Source organism: Marmota monax, unplaced genomic scaffold (assembly GCF_021218885.2).
Source record: "Marmota monax isolate L192 unplaced genomic scaffold, Marmota_monax_Labrador192_F-V1.1 WCK01_AAM20220418_F8-fsc00005, whole genome shotgun sequence".
NCBI lineage: Eukaryota > Metazoa > Chordata > Mammalia > Rodentia > Sciuridae > Marmota > Marmota monax.
The window spans coordinates 29297027-29316650 of record NW_026692254.1 but is presented as its reverse complement, the minus strand read 5'-3'; the positions used below and the strand labels follow the sequence as shown (position 1 = coordinate 29316650).

Here is a 19624-nt window from a genome sequence, read left to right as displayed (position 1 = left end):
AAAACATCAGACAGAGCTAACATAAGAAAAACTATACAAAACACCTGGTCTGTGCTCTTCAAAAATGCTCAGATCTCAATGGATAAATCCTGAGGAACTGTCTCAGACTAAAACCTAAAATGACACAACAATTAAATGCATAATCCTGGACTGGAACCCTGGATCAGAAAATAATAATATTTTTCTTTTGCTATTATATTAGTTTGTGCTGCTTTAACAAAATACAGGCTAAGCATCCCTAAGCCAAGAATCTAAAATCCAAGTTGGGCCTAGTGGCATGTGCCTAAGGAAGCCACTAAGCCACTAAGGAAGCTGGAACACGAGGATCACATGAGCCCAGGAATTTGAGGCCATCAGAACATCATAACAGACCCTGTCTCAAAAAGAAAGAAAAAAAAATTCTTTTTTTTTTTTTTAAATAAGGGTTTGGGCTGTAGCTCTGCAGTAGAGTACTTGCCTAGCATGCACAGAGCCCTAGGTTTGATCCTTAACACCATGTACATGCATACTCCCCACACATACAAATAGTAATAATAATAACAGCCCTCAAAAAGGTGAAGTCTATATAAATATTCCAAAATTTAAAAAAATCCAAAATCTGAAAAACTTCTCTGGTCCTAAGTATTTTGAATAAGTGGTGCTCAACTTGTGTCTTAAACTGATAATTTATAAACAATATAAATTTACTGCTCACAGTTCTGGAGAGTGGAAAAATCCAAGATCAAGATGTTAGCAGATTCAGAGTCTGGGGTAAGGTCTGTCTCTTCTGTAAAGGCACAAATCCCATCCTCATTTCCTAATCACCTCCTAAAAGCTGCACTTCTATTATACATATATTATATATATATATATATATATATATCAATCATATAGAATAGAATACATAAAAATATAATATATAAATGTATATATTTTATATATAAATATACTATATATATATATATATATATATATATATATATATATATAAAAGTTGTAGATGGACACAATATCTTTATTTTTATTTATTTTTAAGTAGTGCTGAGGATCAAACCCAGGGCCTCACACGTGTGAGGCAAGTGCTCTACCACTGAGCTATAACCACAGTCCAAGGCTGCACTTCTTAATACAACTGCATTGGCCCAACATATAAATTTTACAGAGGGGACACAAATATTCAGACTTAGGAGCCATAAAGGAAATTAGTGAGACAAATGGCAAATTTGAATAAGGTCTGTGAATTAGATAACAGTGCTAATTTCATGATTTTGACAGCTGTATTGATAACAGTATATCCTTGTTTTTAAGAAATATACACTTAAGGACTATAAAAGGACATCATATATATTCATTTTCAAATGGTCCAAAATAATAATATGGATACAGATACAATAAAAGATAGTAAAATACCATTTCAGTAATATCAGTAAAGAGAATGCAGGAAGTATTTATACTATATTTTTTCAAAACTCTTCTAATAAGCCTAAAATTAATTCAAAATTTTAAAAGTTTTTTTTTTCTTTTTTGTTTTGTTTGTTTTTTCAACAGCCCAGAGCTGTGAATATTATAAGGAGAAATTGACTGAAATCATAACTCTGGTAAATGCCTTGGAAGATGGGGTACAAAACATGGACTCAGGATCTAGAAGAGTAGAAAGTTGATTTAGTAGCAAGTTTATGTAGCTGGTATGCTTCAAAATTTGTACCTGAAAGAGAACATATAATTTACAAATGACCATGGACATTTTAAATAAGAAGGTAATAATAAGCCTCCTCCTTTGACTTCTTCCTGTCTTTTTTTAATTTATTTTTTAGTTTTAGGTGGACACAATATCTTTATTTTATTTTTATGTGGTGCTGAGAATCGAACCCAGTGCCTCACGCATGCTAGGCGAGTACGCTACCACTGAGCCATATCCCCAGCCCCTCTTCCTGTCTTTTATGGCTTTTTCTGGTAAAGATCACACCATCTAAAGTGTACCAGTAAAAGGGCCCAAGAAGACAACACTCGCCACAGAGAAGCCAAAGAAAACAGCCCCCCACCAAAAAAAAAAAAGCGCTCCAAAGAACTTAGAGTCTTGTTTAAATGAAAGTTTCCAAACACACATGAAAATAATAATATTGAGAACCCTCATATATCTATCACCCAAATGGTGTGACAACTATCATAATTGTGACACATTTGCTACATAGATTTTTTCCTGTAATATTTTCAAGAAAATTTCTGAAATTTTTCCCAAAGAGCATAAACAAAATATATGGCAAAAATATAAATAATAATTCCAAAAATATATGAAAATATTTTACTATAATCAAATAAGTACATATTCAAATGATGACTTGCTATCCAAGAAAAGTTTCTTTTTAATTGGGATGGCAAAAATATGGCTCTGTAAGTGGATACAACCTCTCTAGAGAACAATTTGTCAATATGTTCCAAAATCCTTATTCTGTTTCCAGGAGTTACTCTAAAGAAATTATAAGATATACATACATAGTTGTATCAGTAAGAATTTCTAAGCAATATTATTTATTTCTTTTTTTAACTTTTTTTTAATATTTATTTTTTAGGTGTAGATAGACACAACACAATGCCTTTATTTTTATGTGGTGCTGAGAATTGAACCCAGGTCCCGCTCATGCTAGGCAAGCGCTCTTCTGCTGAGCCACAATCCCAGCCCAATATTATTTATTTCTAATACAGAAATAAAGATGATAGGGAGGCTAAACACATAAATGTCCAAAACTAAGAGAATGAGTAAATAATTCATGGCTTGTCCCTAAGATGGAAATACTAGACACCAGTGTTGCTGAAAGTGTGGCCCCTGAACTGGTGGGTTGTGGTCTACAATTAAATACAGAGTTTAAGCCAGAATGTGAATCAACAACAAAAAAATTGTTAATAGCTAGACATTCTGGATGAAGACATCCGACATAGGCTCCTTACTTTGTCCTAAAACTATATGAAACAGTTTGTCTACATGACCACAGACTACCTCCAGAACACATCCCCAGTTTGCTTACATCTTTCCACCAAACCAAGACTACCTCTTTGAACAGCTGCAAAAGCCCTTTAGCCTACTGCTATTTCTGTGCCCCCTATAATTCATTTTTCACTAAAGTGATTGTTTTGAAATACTCACGAAACCATGTTTATATGGGATATGTTGCAAATAATATTTTAAATCTTAAGAACAACTGCCTGGAATCAAACTGAAATTTATAGAAGTAGAATAAAACCCAAACATGGAAGAAACTAAAAAGATTAAAGAATTAGCACCCCACCACCATCCAGAGGGAAAAAAAAAAAAACTCTATTGGGCAGGGATTCTCAACACATCCATATCTGGTTCTCTTCCTTCCCAAGCCCACAGGAAGATTACCCTTTCCCATCCCTTGCAGTTACTAGTTTCATCCAAGAGCCTGAGCTGTCACTAAAGCATTTAGCTGAGGATGTGCAAGTCCTCCAGTATTTCCTGCTCTGACAAAATAAACACTTAAGTAAGTGTTCAGATGGCAATTCAGAGGTAATGCCTCTGAGCTTTGGTTAAACCTCTTTTTTTCTATGCATTTTCAAAATTAAAATTAGACAGTAATGGAATCCTACCATATTTCTTAAAACATATTTTTAGTTGTAGATGGACACAATACCTTTACTTCACTTATTTTTTTTAATGTGGTGCTGTGGATCGAACCCAGTGCCTCACACGTGCTAGGCGAGCACTCTACCACTGAGCCACAATCCCAGCCCCCTACCACATTTTTTATTACCTCAATATACTAAATATTTTCCCTGTCATCAGTAGTTGATAATAACTATTGAAAATTCACCAACTACTGAGAAAATATTACACTACAAAGTTGAGAGATGGATAACAGCAAAATTAATTTCTACCATTCTTGAGTATATCTCACCCAGTGCTTTGAAAAGAAGCAAAATGAATAAATAAATACTTTCTCCATATAATTTCCTTCCTTGTTTCCTTTTATTCAGCATAAAAATCTGGTAAATTTTCATGGAGAAAAAGTAGAATTTTCTTGACAAAATTAGAAACAAGACTATTTTACATCAAAATATTATCCTCTTGGGGCTAAGGTGATAAGCTCAGTGATAAAGCGCTTGCCTAGCTTGTGTGAAGCACTGGGTTCGGTCCTCAGCACCACATAAAAAATAAATTAATAAAATAAAGGTATTACGTTCATCTACAACTAAAAATATATTTTTAAAAATACTATCCTCTTTACTTTTTAACATGTATTAGAGATACTATCCAATGCAATTAGATAAGAGACTACAATTAGTGATCTAAAAATTAGAAAAGAGGTAAGCTCAATTTACAACAATATGTCTGGGAACCCTAAAGAATTGATGAAAGAAGTACTACTATAAATCAGAAAATTTAGCAGGTTATACAATAAACATATCAAAAATCAATAAGATTCATTTATTTTAGAAAAAGAAAATCAGAAAAATCTAATGGAAGAGAAAATCCTACTTGTAAAAGCAAAAAAAAAAAAATCTAAAGCATAAGCTTAATAAGGACAACTATGGTAAAAACACTCCCGTAAAACAACAGATCTAAACAATTGCAAAGATATACTAAGACACATCATCATCAAGGTATTAGTTCTCCCTGTACTAATTTATACATTTAACATAATCCCAATAAAAATCTCAATTTTCTTTTTGGAGGTGGGCAAACTGATTAAAAAGTCCATCTGTTAAAAACAAACAAAAAGCATGCAATGAATGGCAGGAGAAACTGAAAAGGGAAATAAATGAGGGCTAGCCTTAACAGTTATTAAAACATATACAAATGCCTTATAATTACAACAATGTTGTAATGGTGTACACTAAACATATCTGACTCTTAGAAGAGAAAATCCAAATATGGACAGAATTATGTATGAAATTTATCATAAAGCATATTAAATTAGTAGGGGAAATGGTGCTGGGAAAAATTCCACAGCCATATCAATAAGCCAAGATAAATTTCAAAGGGATCAGAGAAGTAAATGTGAAAAATAAAACTCATTGAGTGCAACAGTAAATATATTATAATGTGAGAGTAAGGAAAAGTTGCCTACTATGACTCAAAGTCCAGAAGCAATAAGGAAAACATTATTAAAATTAATTACATAAAAAATTTAAATTTGCATGACAAGTTACCTTAAAGTAAAAATAAGAATGTAAGAAACTGAAAAATATATACTTGTAAATTCAGAAAGGGAAGCCAAAAAGGGAATGAAAACCCTTTAGAGAAATAATCTAGAATAATACAAACAGATAATTCACAGAAAAAAGAATGCAAACAGCTTTTAAACACATGAAAAGATGTTCAATTACTCGATTATGAAAAATATAAACTAAAATGTCAACTAAAACTACAATGAGATATAATAAAATACTACTCTATCACAGACCAGTGAAGAATAGAATTTCTGAAATGCTCCTAGTAAAAATTCAAAATGGTACAAGCCCATAAAGAATTCAGCAAAATTTAGCAATATTACACATGAAAAATGAAAGAATAATGATGTAAAAAGTCATTTAATAACAAGTTTGGAAACAACTCAAATGTTCTCTAATGTGTGCTGACTGACTAGAGTACAGACAGATCAGTTCAGTGGAATACTCCTATTCTCCTAATACTACTAAAAAGAAATGGAGAGTTGATTCTAACCACAGCATGGATGAACCTTGAAAACATCATATAAAGTGAAAACAGTCAGACACAAAGGTCAGAAATTAAATGATTCCATTTAAATGAATGTCTATTGGCAAATGAAATGTCCACTGGCAAATCCAAAGAGACAGAAAGTAGATTAGTGGTTGCCAGGCCTGAGTAAAGGGCAGGAACAGGAGGCAATGGAGAGCAACTACAAATGGGTACATCGTTTCTTTGATAAAAAAAACGTTTCTTTGATTAAAAAAACATTTTAGAATCAGTGGTAAAGGTTGTGCAATTCTGTGAATATGCTAAATACCATCAAATTACAAGAGTGCGTATAATGAATTATATCTTTTTTTTTTTTAATGTACGCCTCCACATCCGGCTATGGAGTGATCAAGAATATATTGTTAAATGAGAAAAAGTAAAAAATACAACATGTAGTGTTACCATTCATTATAAAGGGATATAAATACATAAATGTACCTATCAATATAGATAAATGCAACAGACTAAAACACTCATTATGTTAAAATCTTTTGATTTAATAATAATATCTTGGGCAGGGGTTGTGGCTCAGAGGCAGACTGCTCACCTAGCATGTGTGAGGCACTGGGTTCGATCCTCAGCACCACACGAAAATAAAATAAAGATATTGTGTCCACCTACAACCAAAAAATAAATATTTACCAAAAAAAATATTTTTAAATATAATTTAGCTGGCCCTCTTTTAAGGATGCTAGCAAGCCAAATCATTATTCTAACAACTGGTAAATAAAGAGCAAGAAACAAGCATTTATCTTGCCTGTGCTATTCAAACTTTATCAAATAATTAGTGAGGGGAGTATTAAATGAAAAAAGAATAACAATATTAGAACATCATCAGTTGTCACCACATCATCACTAATGAACTACAGATGTGATGATTATCACAAGATTTTATATGGTCTCCACCCCCACTGAGTTATCGAGGTTTCTACAACAAACAGAATATGGTGGAACTGATGATATCTAACATCCCAGACTACATCAGAAAGGGCATTGTAAGGATTGCCTTGACCTCTTGGACTGCTTTTTTGGGAGAAGCCAACAATCACACTGTGAGGACACTTGAGCAGCCCTGAGATGATGACCCATCTTCATACCATCCTGCACTAACTTGGTCAATTATGTGAGTGAACTATCTTGGAAGTAAGTCCTAGTCAAGCCTAGGATGACTGTAGGCCCTGCCAACACCTGACTGCAACCTCACAGAGACTCTGAGCCAGACACTTTCAAATTCCTGACCCACAGAAACAGTGAGAAATCAATGACTATTACTGCTATAAGCCACTAAATTTTGGGTCATTGTTATACAACAAATATAATACTATTCTACTTTCATATATTATAATTCTCCACAAAGAAATGGTTCATAATACTAAACAAACTAATTGCAATTAATCCTTTTTATCTTCCTTTTTTTGGTATTGGGGATTGAACCCAAAAACACTCTACCGCTGAGCTATGTCACCAGCTCTTTTTTATTTTATTTTGAAACAGGGTCTTGCTAGGTTGCCTAGGTTGGCATCCTACCTGCAATCCTTCTGCAATCTGTCTATTGAACAGAATTCCTTTATTCTTGCCAGAGCATATATTTGGTTAAGTTGAAGTGGGGAAAAAAAAGAGCTAATAAAAACTCACTCCTTTATATTTATCTCACTGTCTCATAGGAAAAGTATCATTATCACATTTTTTCAAAAACTCAATAAGGTAGAATTTATCATTTCTATTTTGTAAGTTAGGAAGGCAACACCCAGAGAAGTTAGTAACTTGTTCACAGTGTACAGTGGCAGAGGCAGGATATCGAGAGTCTCTGTTCTTTCCACCACATTTCAAAGCCCTTATGACCTTATAATTTCCCCATCAAACCCTTTAGGACCAAAGTTGCTAAGGTCCAAATCTATACATTTTAATGTAATTACCATCTCCCATTCTTTGCAAAACATTTCTCAGCCTTCCCTTTTCTCAATAACAAATACAGGGTCATTTAGTGTAGCCCTTAAAACCAGAGCAAATAAAAACTACTGGAGAAAGGAAAAATGAAGAACTCATGGCTCCAATTAACATTCCCAGCTTCCTGTGAAATTCTGGATGGGGCTGTTCTTCAGGAAACATTATTAAGAGGTGAAGTTTATCAGGTTCTCCAAAATTGTCACCCCCCACCCCGACCCCACTCCACTCTTGTTTCTAAAACAAAATGGGGTGGGAAGAATTATACAAATCAATATAATGATATTATACCTCCTTCTTAATTCTCAAGGGTAAACTGTATAATTGGTATTGGGGATTGAACTGGTATACATAATCATATTGGGTATGCATAATCATTTTTAAGTTACCAAAATTAATTTTTAAATATATTCTTAAACAAAAAGGCCTAATCAACTTTTTAGAATCTTAATAGGTACTATAGATTTAAACCATTCTTTTTCTAACAATAAAGTTGAATCTTCCATTTTAGGGTACCTGCTATTTATTGAATGTTCATAATATTTTAGGCAGACCATTTTTACATTCAAAAGTTAATTAAATCTTAACAACTACTCCCATTTTACAAATAAGAAAAAGCTGAGGTTATGAGACTTGCCAAAAGGCTGGGATTTGGACTGATAGTGTCTGGCTCTAGACATGTCTCCTAACCACATTACACAAGAAGGAAAAAGCCCAACAAAAATCATCCAACAAATAAAGTCTAAATGTAAATGTATTTCTTAAATTTTTCTTCCTACTGGGTTAACTGGAGCATTGCTTTTGGCTAAAAGCTGTCACATTAGCATGGTAAATAAGAATGTGCCATTTTCCTAAATCTGGTTGGAAAAGAACTTTCATTAAGGGAAAGAGCAAAATTGAGAATATTCATGATACTCGCAAAGCTGTTCTGGGGGAGGAGATGAAGGGGATAGCCAATACTTCAATACAAAGGAAAGAAAAAGGAAATAAGGACTTTGGAACTGACTTCCAGGACATATTTCTCAGGCTTAAAATAAACTTGACCTTAGGATTGTCATGAGAAAAGCCAGAACAAATGAAGTCATAATATATAAACTACTCATTCTCAGGAACATGATTAGTGGACATAGAACTAGGTTAAGGGACACCAATGAGCCAATACTGCTTCTATCTCTCAGCTGAGTTTTCCTACAGATCACCCTCTAAAGTTATTAAAGTTATGATAATCTCAAAAATGTTCCAGGCAACCTTCACAGGGCTTCAACTTCACAGCTCCTTCAAGCTCTCACTTTCCTGAACTAGAAGTCAAAGGACAGGGGAGGAATTGTTGCTCCCTCTGGAACTGGGCAATTTGGTGCATTCACCTGACAGTACCAATGAGTGTAAGCACAGTGGCAGTACCTGAAACACAGTGAGTGGCTTGACTGGCCCAGCCTCCACTCTCCTGGAACTCACACACCAGCAGCAGATTAGCTACTCACACGGGTGAAATCAGAGCTGTGCCACTAACAGCACATCAAATAGGCAAACTGGACCCAGCATGTGTGGAGAAGGGAGGGAAAGAACTGCTCAGGGAAGACTGCCCAAAGGATGGGTGACAAGGAGGAAGAGTTAGCACATGTCAAGTCCCTAAGGCCGGAAGGGACATACATACATCTCTAACTCAAGTATAGTACATACTGGGGTGGGGAGTGGGTAATAGATATATTTATTGAAGATTAATATAAGTGTATAGCCTGGTGAATTATCACAAAGTGAACTCACCTGTATAAGTACCACCAGGTAATAAACCAGCACACTACCAGTATCCAGAGCCCTCACACCTTCTCCAAATCACTACCCCTCCCTCTTTCCCAGAGGTCAGCATCTCCTGAATTAGGCACCACAGTTCTGCCTGAGCTTGAACTTCATAGAAACCAAATCATATAACACATAATCTTTTGATATGTGGCTTCTTTCGCTCAACACTTATGAAATTCATCCATGCTACTGCACCTAGCAATGGTACTTTCATTTCCATTCTTATAAAGTATTTCATTGTTTGCTTACACCACAACTTATTCTCCTTTTGATGGATTATGAGATTATTTCTAGTTGTTAGTATGAGTAAATAGTACAATGAACATTCTAGCACTACATGACTTTTGGTAAAACTAGAATTGGTAGGTTAGAGAATATGCTTATTAAAATTTATTTACTAGTTCTAATCAGTTATACCTGACAATAGAAAACTCTTCAATTCATTGTACACAAATGGAGCAGAAATTTTCACTTCTCTGGTTGTGCATAGAGCCGAGTCACACAATTCGTGCAATCATACATGTACCTAGGGTAATAAAGTCCCTCTGAGAATATGCTTATTTTCAACTTCAGTAAATATTATCAACAACTTTCCAATCCTTACTAATATACATTCTTAACAGCTTATAACATTTGTTTTGTGTATACTTGGCTTTTCTCCTAATAGACAAGATAACCTACCACAGTCTGGAGAAAATCTAAACTTTTGATGAAAATTGGCCAAGAAAAAGTGACGGCCAGTTGTCCCTCTCTGAACTAAAATCCTTATGTGTATTCCTTTACATAAATTCCATCATTACCCTCCCCATAATTCCTAAATTTTACAAAGGGTAAGCTTTTAGGACAGCAAATCCCATTATAAAAATTGATTTATAACCTCATTATTCTCAGGTCATAGAAAATATGTGGGAATAGAATTTCACTGGTCTAATTATAAAACATTCTATATTACCTACAGACCCAAATTTTTTTTAAATATCTTTATTTTTTATTTATTTATTTTTATGTTGTGTTGAGGATCAAACCCAGGGCCTCACGTGTGCAAGGCAAGCACTCTACCACTGAGCCACAACCTAGCCCTGCCAAATGGTTTTTTAAAAAAATTTTTTACTTGTAGATGAACTATACCCCAGCCCCTGAAAATGATTTTTTTGAAAAACCACTTTCAAAAGAAAAGAGGCCTAGATTTATAACACTTGTACCATATGAGTAGGTAGAAGAGCACCACACTTAGTCTATAGGTTGGCTCCTTCGACTATCTTTGCCTAGTCCCAAAATAAAAATTACTTTTCGATTCTCCTACCCTTCTCCACTTTAAATGTCCTCATTCCCTAACTAACATCATACAACATACACCCAGGAAGAATAAGGCAAAAGGGTAGAAGTTACATAAGCAGTACTTCCTTTAGTTTTCTTTCTTTCTTTCTTTTTTAATAATGTTGCCCACTGTCAGAACAGGAGCCCTGAAGACAAAGGACAGGCTGACCTGGGAGCTGGGTGCCCAGGAAACCTCGGAGGCTCATTAAGGTAGAGTCCCACCTGATTACTCAGAGGCAGGAGAGGCAGGCTTCACCCCCCAGACAATGCTGGCAGACATGACTGCCTCAGGGAGAGTCAGGAAAATGCAATGGCTCAGCAGGCAGGGGTGGGAAAGGATGAGGTGAAGGTGGTAGCAAAGGCAGAAGAGTCAGAGGATGAAAGGAAGTCCTTGTCAAGTGAGAGGATCTCATCCTTGGGGTAAGGGTCAGAAAAGGGTTTGGCCAAAATCAAAGAAGACCCCAGCTGTGGGGCAAGCATCAGGCAGTCCTGACAAGGTGTAAGAAACAAGGCCTGCACCTGGCGGCAGAATTTCAGATGAGAGAATAACTGCCACTAGGCCCAGGGGGTGGGATAAGAATAAACTTCCTCCAGTGTCACTGAAGTTACAGAGTATGGAAAAAGGATCTGGTGGGGAGAAATATCTAGGCAAGATTCCCAGGAAAAGGTAGAAACAGCGAGCCAAGCAGACCATTACAGGTATCAGAAGACTGAGAATAGAATTCTGAAAACACTAAAACAGATGTAATTAATTCATATTTCAATGACACAACAGCAAATATCTCCTGGCTTCTGACGCTTCTCTGGGCTACTAACTGCACAGGCACAGAGACTCCTGGAAAAGCCCTGGAACAGGACTCTGCAAAGGCCACAGCTACACTCCTCCAGACCACTCCACTACCGCTCTCAAAGAAGCACTCCACTCCTAGGCCTCTGAGGCCCACAGCTATAAGGTGACATCACCCAGGAATGCCACCTTCACCACTTTCCCTTGATCTCTGGACCACTCACATTCACTAAGGACCTCAGTGCCCCAAGCTCCATCTTCTCCATCCCAAGTCTGACACCACCCCCTCACAGTTCCTTATATTTTATTGTGACTATGACCTGCAGCCCAATCCCACTCTGAGGACCCCAGCCCCACCCCAGATATTGATTGGCAGAATGTCCAGGAGCAATCTGACCACAATCTCTCAATTCATCAGCTTTCCCTCAGACATTCTCATTTATAATAATAACCATTACTAACAAAAATCACTAATAATCACTAATACTCAGGGAGTATTTGTTGGACATGTATCAACTCATTTCATCCTCGTGACACTCTCTGATGTAGGTGTTATTATTATTATTTTACATGATTTGAAATATGAGGGCAGAGAGGTAAAGTAAAATTTGCCCAAGGCCCCACAGCTATAAGGTGACAAGAGCCTGGACATGAAAACAAGTGGTCTGACATCCAAGTGTACATTCATTCTTTTTCTTTCCTTTTTTACACCTCATTAATATACACAGAAAATGTACACATATTTATGTACTTTTACTAGTAGATGCATCTTTGCAAATTGAACATACCTGTATAACCAGCACCCAGATCAAGAAGCAAAATCAGGGGCTGAGGTTGGGGGCTCAGTGGTAGAGTGCTTGCCTAGTATGTGTGAGGCACTGGGTTTGATTCTCAGCACCACATATAAATTAATAAATAAACAAAGGTCCATCAACAACTAAAAATTTTTTAAAAAGAAACGAAATCACCAGCACACCAGGTACCCCCAGAATCCTTTTCCAGTACCAATATGCTAACTTCCAACAGCACGGATCAGCTTTGCGTATTTCTGCACTTTTGTGGCTGGCAGTCTTCACTACCATAGACTGAGTTAAAGGTGTTCAGCAATTCCACCTATTATGCACTATGCTAAGCCCATAACCTCCTGTCCCCTTTAAATGATGTTTCCTTGCCCTCATCTCCACCTGTTCTTCTAGTTCCCCAGGTTCCTCTAATGCCTGTTACTTCTGTTAAACCCAGCACCCTCATTCCTACTCTCTCATCCACCTTGTTAGTAGCTAGTGGACCTTCTGCAAAATGCAAAACTCCAATTCTAGATCCATCCAATTGTTCACATTAGACCTCCACCACACTAAAGGGCAGCCAAGCACTGCTGAAGAAAGAGATCACACAACTTTGTAAAACAGCACATAAATGCACAATGTCCCAAGATGGCTGGGCACCAAGCCCATGTTCCTGACCACTCCTCTCCTCCTCATGAACACACATTTATTAGGGGAACACTAGTAAGCACCCCATTTCTCAAAAAGGACCCAGGAGAGTAATTTCTCTGGGCCTTAGCTCAGAAACAACTGTTCCTGAGTCATTGCTAAATTCCCTCTTTGATGAGACTATGGGAAACTCAGAGCCAAATGTGTGACAACCATGCATGTCCCTGTGGCAATATGTCTACAAACTGCTGACTCTTGACTTCACTGATTAAACCCCCTTACATTCCCTTGACCCCAATTCCTTTTTCTATTTTCATCCTGCTGTAAGTATTCTGAAGTTACCTCAAAGCCTTTCTGAAAACAAAGTCAGTTCTACTGCTGAGGCTGTCACCTCTCTGCTAGTTCTCTATGTTCTGAGGAATTAATCAGGCTGGTTTGTGGGGTGTTTTGTTGTTGTTGTTGTTGGTTTGTTTGTTTTTGCAGGGGGGGTGCGGTTTACCAGGAATTGAACTCAGGAGTACCCAACCACTGAGCCAGATCCCAGCCCTATTTTGTATTTTATTTAGAGACAGGGACTCACTGAGTTGCTTAGCCCTCACTTTTGCTAAGACTGGCTTTGAACTCATGATCCTCTTGTCTCAGCCTTCTGAGCCATTAGGATTATAGGCATGCACCACCACAATTGGCTCAGATTGGATCTTGATGCTGTACATTTGTTACCACATGTGTATGAGGTGTCTTTGTGTTGAGCCAGGGGCTTCTGGTTGTGTACATGAGCTTCTTAAACAACAGTCCATGCATACTTAGCAGGTTATTCAAACTGCCTTACTGAATACAACATGATTCTCCTAAAATGTTCTTTCAGGAACCCCATGGGACATTTTTTTCAAATTGAAGGTGCTACATAAAATCAACAAATTTGACAAACTATTCAAAAGGGTTTGGAACATTCAACTAAAAATTACTAAAACAGAGATAATATACAGCTATAAATGTGTATGATATATCTATTATATACACCTGCTTGATGAAAAGACAAATTTTAGAGAATCTGCTAAAATATGGGAAAAGAAATCATGTGTCTATATTCCATTCATTTTGGTAGATGTGTCATAATTTATTCCTCAAAAGAACTATGTATTATTCAAAGAGAAATCATTGTATAAGAGTTTTTTTTAAAAAAAAGAATTTAAAAGAATAGAATGATCCCTGCTGTAATTCTAAGGATTTGGGAAATCAAGCTTCGATACCATCTAATCAGACCTTGCTGGGGAGTATTCAAATATTCAAGAAACACCACATAAATGTCAACAATGAAAGGAAAAGGAACTTAAGATCCAGGTTCTAACCTTTTTCTTTCCCTTCTCCCTTTCCATTTTATAAGTTGTATCGATCAGAATGCTTGTGGTTGCAAGCAGAGAAAATTAACCTCAAATTATTATGCGATAAAGTAAATTTAATGACTCCTATTGATGCAAAGTCCGAATCAGCTCTTGTGCACTTCAGGCAAGGTTCAAAGGACTCTAACTCTGATTCTGCAATTCTCTAAGCTTGTTCTCCAAGAGTTGGTTCTGCCATCAAGATGGAGTGGTTTTCCCTCCACCATTTTACAGCAATTGGGACAGTTAGCCTCATATGCTTGTCCCTGAACTATTAATCGGGACCTGAGGCTTTCCAAGCCCTGCCCAGTCTGGGCCTGGGTCATGTTTCTATTTTTGAACCAATAACTGGGGCAAGGAGAACTGGGGCAGAGAGTGAGCTCAATCCCACCCAAACGACACAACTGCCATGTATGGGAAAGGGGGAAAATAACAAAAGTTACCAAGAAGTGTGGAGACTGTCTAGCTATTCAAACCCAGTTCCTCTTCTTCCTGGACACTCAGCTAGACCACATTTCCCAGTCTCTGGTGAAGTCAGTATGACCATGTGACCAACAGAATGTGAACAAACTGACATGGATCACTTCAGACCTGGTTCTGGAGCGTGTCCATACCAATAAGCACAGTGACCTTGGGACCCATATGTTGAAGACAGCAGAGCCACAGATGATCCCCTGAAATACGCATTTTAAATTTTACATAATCAAGACTCTTCTATCAGCCTCTCTTAACAGGTTAAAATCCACAAGGTTAGATAACCCACCAAAGATATAGTGAAGAATATATAGCTGAAGAATCAGAACACAGGATGCAGTGATCTTATCACTGGAATAAAAAAAAAGAATTATGAGCAAATAATAACTATGAAAGTACCAGTACAAAAACAAGTAATGGGGCTGGGATTGTGGCTCAGTGGTACAGCAGTCGCCTAGCACGTGTGAGGCCCTAGGTTCGATCTTCAGCACCACACAAAAATAAATAAATAAATAAGAAGTAATGAAGAGCAGAGTAATTAAATTGTAACTCCAGCCTCAATAATACACACAATAATACACAGAATAAGACAATGTCAAATAGGAAGCCCTTTCTATGTCAAACATTGATGAAATTTTCCCATGTGTTATCATCCATTGTTCTCTTGGCAAATAGAGTGAGTGGAAAGTTTCTGATAATTCAGAATGCAAGCTATCTCAGAATCAGCATAAAGAATGACTGTCATTATATATAAAAGTAGCATTAATTCTTAAGCTGAGAAGCCTGGGCAGAATCCCAGTGTAAGAGCAGCTTTGTTCTCTCTGACCAACACCCTTCCTTCATCTGGGTATTCCTCCCCATTCCAAATGCCCAGTTTTGTGAAAGCTGTTTCCTATCATGGAGGCCACCCACAGGCCACTGAGACAGGCTGGTATTCCAGGTCAGGCCCATCTTAGCTCCTCCCCTGGACTTTTCAAGTTGGAATTAATGAAAAAAACATCTCCATTTATAAGCTACAAAATGAAGCCAGTGGCATTGTTTCCTAGTGAACAGCAAAAAACAGCACAAGAAAAAGAAGGTAACTGGTAAGAGGAAAAGATGGAACAAATCTTGGTTTCATTTGTCTCAGGGTTAGCAAACCCATGTCCTTTCCTTGGTTTGTTTATGTAAGCCAGGCTATGACAGCCCACAAATTCCTCTTCTGGCCTCAGAGCACACTGGACTTGCAGTCCAAAGAATCCTGACTAACATACATTCAGCCTCTTCTGTATCTGTGGGCTCTGTGTCCACAAATTCAACCAACCATGGATAGAAAATAATCAGAAAAAATACTGCATCTGTACTGAATGTGTACAGATTCTTGTCACTATTCCCTAAACAATAAGTAAAACAACTATTACACAGCATGTACAGGTATTATAAGTAATCTAGACATGATTAATGACATGCTAATTATATGCAAACATTATATCATATACAGGACTTCAGCATACACAGATTATGCTATGGGTGGGGGGAATCCTAGAATCAATTCCCCTGTGCATACTGAGAGACAACTGTAATTAGAAAAAGGGTCTCAAAAAACCCACCATAGTAAGAATGGAGAAGTTCTGGAAAGGTACCTTAGAAGCAGTTCTGGTAGAATTATCGGGAGTTACTGATCCAAACTTTCTCTCAAAATGTGAAAATAAATGCAAGATTTTGGGAATTGACACTGAAAGGGCCATTCTACAATTGGATAGCTATGTTCTTTTCTGGGGAGTATGAAAATATTTTTAGAACTCATGTTGTATCTGAAGAAAATGTTGAAAATGCAGATGCAGAAGGCAATAATAAAATAGAGCTAAAATATAATACAATACAATGAAGAAGTTCAGCATGACAAGAACTCTTATGACAGAACAGAAGAAAGGAGAAGAAAACATAGGTGGGGCAGAATGGCTACAAATGAAGGATAATATTTCTCCTATAGACCCAACATGATTTGTAGCTTTCTACACGAAAATGAAGTTGAATTGTAACTCCAGCCTCAATAAACCTTTGGAGTTAGAAGAGCAAGAGATGTAAATGAACGATAGTTCAAACCTGATTTATGAACAGAAGAAACCACTGCACTTGGATATAGAGAAATTTGGTCCTCTTGTCGATATCCCTTCTTCTGAGATGGAAGGTTCTAAGTTTTTATGGAAACTCCAAGATGCTGCCTTAAAAATCACTCCTAGATGAAATGATTTTCCTAATAACTAATCATGAACTTTTTAAAAAAGACTTTTTATGCTAAATAATCAACTGTGTAGCTTTCAGTCAGTTCCATATATTTTATTGTTTTTCTTGGCCATATGTTTCCAGTTAGGGCACAACTTAATACACCAGATTCATTCAAGACCAGATATGAATTAAATTTTTAAAATATGTAAAAAAAATTTATGTGACATCTATTAAACTCAAAAATAAAATGAAAAATACAAACATACCAAAGTCAGAATTAAAGAAACATATTCAAGTTGGAATTAATAAGAAAGCATAGTTGGACATAAGAAGAAATAAGTACAGTTCCTGGCTAACAACTTCTTTTTGTTACAATGCCTTTTGTCCTGAAACAACTCAGGAGCATCTCTAGAAAAATCAAGGTGTAAGAAGCATCCTTTGTTGTTCATCATAAGTCCCTTTCTTTTTAATTTTTTTTTAGTTGTAGTTGGACACAATACCTTTATTTATTTATTTTTATGTGATGCTGAGGATCGAACCCAGGGCCTCGAATGTGCTAGGTGAGTGCTCTACCGCTGAGCCACAACCCCAGCCCCATCACAAGTCCCTTTCAACCACAGTTGAGTTTATTAATGATTTCCGAAAAGCTCTTGTATAACCAACCATAGGATGGGGGGCTAGTTGTCAGGGGAATCTACCAGGTGATTAGAGTGCTGAAATTATCAGGTCCCCCTGAAAAAAAAAAAAGACAAGAGAGAAAAGTTGAGTTGAGGATTTAATCAATCATGTTATATAATGATGCTTCTGTAAATATCCACAAAGATGGGTCAAGGAGCTTCCAAGTTGTTTAAAGAAAACACACCATGTGTTAGGAGGGTGGCACACCTAAGTCTACAGGGACAGAAGCTGCTGTGCCTGGAACTTTTCCAAACCTTACCCTATATTTCTCCATCTGCCTGTTCTGTGTATCCTTTAATATTTCCTATATAATCAACCACCAACCTAATAAGAAAAGTGTTCTCCAAGATTCTGAGAGCCACTCTAGCAAATTATTGAACCAAAAAAGGAGCTAAATTATTGTTATATTATCTCAGTTTTAGCAGATTTCCAGGTTAGTGGTCTATGCTTTAATAAGTTGTCACAACTAGATAAAAACAAGTGCCAAGCTTATCACAGAAAAGTCTGTTTGTCCCACATGCTCATGCAGTGATCTCATAACCCAACCCTTGGTAGTATGCCATCAACCCCAGAACACCTCTGATTTATGATGACAGGAGAGCTTCTTCAGGTGCCCTACATAGTAGGCCACTGCAGCAGCCTTGGACTCCACCAGGAGTTCAGAGAAATGCCACCCACAACCTCCCCTGGTCCCTACAACATCCATCTGCCCTCTGGTGACCTTCTTCAGCTCTCATGGCCATAGCCAAACAGCTGGGAGGGCCGAACACCATCCAAGAACAGCCCCCAGGCCCTCCCTATCCTGAGTATGCTTGACCTGGCCAGGAAAAACCCTCTATCCCATTTTAGTCTTGCTTTGTTTCTGTACTGAAATAGCACAAACACGAAATTCTGAGGAATTTGTTCCACACATAAAACCCTTCCTCTAACAGTTACCTACTTCTCTCTCAGAGCGCTACCTTCATCAAGGGTCTTCTGTCGTTGTGCTAAGTTGGGGAGAATTTCTCAGCAGAGCATCGGCAAGGAACTGAATGGTTGAAATGTCCAGAATTCACTGAATATACGTACTTGAGGTGTTTAGTGTGTACAGCACAGGATGAAGCAGGAGAGAGGGCAAGAGCCCAAGCAGCCTGGGCCCCAGAGGACAAAGACAGGAGTGAATGTGACAAGGTGGAGTCACAGAGGGCTTTAAGCAGGGCAATGGCACAACCATACTTGCATTGTTTACTTTGCTCCTTTTCTGAACTTCTGTATCAGGTTCTAGTTAGCTGGGAACTACAGAAACGAGATCTGAAAACATACTATTCAGAAAAACAGATAAAGTGTAATTGAGATTCCAGAAAATTTTCTCATGAAAGAGAAAAATAAGGCGAATTATTTTAGCAAACTGGCTCTACAGAAGTAGAAAAAGCTAAGAATGCTGAGGGCAGGAGCAAAGCCTTCACAGCCACTGTTTAGAAGCTGGTGTCTCCACACCGACCTGATGGGGAGAAGAAAGGCCCAGATGAAGTGCCACGACCAGAGGTCTGTCCAGGCCTAGGTATGGGAAAGGTACCCTACCCTGATGGCAAGTGTCTGCAAAAGGGAAGGACAGGTTCAACTCTTAGGAGCCTTGACCAGAAACCACTCCCAGCAGGAAATGAGGATAGTAAGCAAAAGCTAGCTCATAAACAACCCAACCTAAACCAAAACCGTGTGATGATCCAAGAGATTCACCGTGGGATCTGAAGCTATCCTACATTGTAGAAACATTCTTGGCCTCTCAAGACAAACACAAGTTTTTGGCACTGAAAATTGTTTTTTGGTTTACAGGCCAGAAAAGCAGTATACCCCTGTTTATTTTTCCATTATCAGAATATTCAGCAGCACTGAAAGAATTATAACAGAGCTTCCTTCTCCATTGACCCTT

At 37.3% G+C, this 19624-nt stretch overlaps 1 protein-coding gene and 1 pseudogene across 3 annotated transcripts in view; one reads left to right on the top strand and one right to left on the bottom strand.

The window, feature by feature from the left end:
- Nucleotides 1-19624, bottom strand: part of Pde8a (phosphodiesterase 8A) — a 162982-nt gene that overhangs the window by 125662 nt on the left and 17696 nt on the right. The window lies entirely within an intron of this gene.
- LOC124089157 (general transcription factor 3C polypeptide 6-like) lies at nt 16429-17055 on the top strand (annotated as a pseudogene).